Genomic DNA, 1,641 nt, shown 5'->3' on the forward strand with positions numbered 1-1,641 from the left:
GCTTGATAGCAGCAATTATTTTTACACCATGTTTATCCCACCCCAAAGGTCCCCTACCCGCCACCACACCCTGATACCCCAGAATGCACTCGATACTGTGCTGCCCCCACCCCCAACCTGACCTCTGCTACTCCATTCCCCCATCCCATCCTGGCACAGTTCCCCAAAGAAGGACTACTGTCTGCCTACTTGCGAGGCAAGCAATGTTACAGGCAAGTGACAGGACACAGCAGCAGCACATGGCTTTGGGGGAGGGGGCTCCAGGGCCTCCCGTGGACTACAAATCCCTGAGAGAGTTCTCCCTGCAGGGTGCTGCGCTTCTGCTCAGACACCACATGGCGCTCTTTTGCTCTGCCTGTCATTCCAAGAGAAGTGGTGCTGGCTTCTACCCTGGGGGTCTTTAAGAGGAGGTTAGATGTACACCTTGCTGGGGTCGTTTGACCCCAGTACTCTTTCCTGCCATGGCAGGGGGTCAGACTAGATGATCTACTCAGCTCCCTTCTGACCCTAGAAACTATGAAACTATTCAATGCTTGCCTCCAGCTTCTTTCCAATGATGGACCTTCAATCAAGCTCATAGTTGCTTAGCTTTTTATTTTACAGACAGTTCAATTTTTATGGATTTTACAGATAAGTGTTTTTAGCTTGCCTGCCTGCCTGTCTGTCTGTCTGTCTAAATGTGTGTGTGTGTGTGTGTGTGTGGATAGTTGGCAACCTGGCTTAGTTCCCCAGCTGCAGAATGGAGCAGACACTTCCCTACCTTTTATAGGTGTGTTATGAAGATAAATCCATCGGAGACCCTCAGACGCTATTGTGATAGGAACCACAGAGTGCCCAGATGGGGCTATAGTATTTGTTTTTATTCATTCAAAAAAGTCAAATCACTAAGAGCCACCACCAGCCAGTCCGTAAGGCATGGAGAGCAGCAGTGGCAATCCATTTCAAAGCAGTTGTGTTTCTGTCCCACAGGTAAAGTTCATGACGTGCAGGTGTTGTATCTCATAAGCATTGTAAAAAGTTGTTTCTTCAACTTCAGCTTCTGGCTGCCAGTGTGTTTAACAAGCTTTCCAGTGAAAATAAGCCAAAGGGAAGTCATAGGGGGTGCTGTAGAGTTTAGAACTGCCTCTTTTGATGTAACTTGTTAAAACAAGCAAAGGCTTGTTCTTCAAAGCTATAATGAAAAGAGAAGTCTGAGACTGCAACCGTAGGGATATTTATATCAGATTAGCTATAAAGAGCAAAGAGTAACACTTTCTGTGTGCAAAGGAATCCTCCTTTGAGAAATACTGGATTTTTAAAATATATGTGTCTGTATTTAAACCTCTGTCCAAAAAAGTAAGTATCAGGAAAAAAAACAAAAAAAAAAAGTAGGGATGGAAGACATCCGTCAGATCTGGGGGAAAAAAATCACGTGAAAAATTTTATTTCCGTATTACAATGTGGGCACGATTCTCAAAATTACTTGGCATTGGCTGGGCTGGGCTCCCATTGCAGTTAGGCAAACCTTGACTGCTTCTGAAAATCCTCCCATGTATTTTTCTCGAGCTAGTTTTTTCAATGTCTCTAGCAGTGGAACGATACACCACAGCCCTTCAGGACTGTCCCAAAATGCCCTAATTCCCCTTAACAGCAAATTCTTTC

Source organism: Gavialis gangeticus, unplaced genomic scaffold, assembly GCF_001723915.1.
Source record: "Gavialis gangeticus isolate Ggan-Ray unplaced genomic scaffold, GavGan_comp1, whole genome shotgun sequence".
Classification (NCBI taxonomy): domain Eukaryota; kingdom Metazoa; phylum Chordata; order Crocodylia; family Gavialidae; genus Gavialis; species Gavialis gangeticus.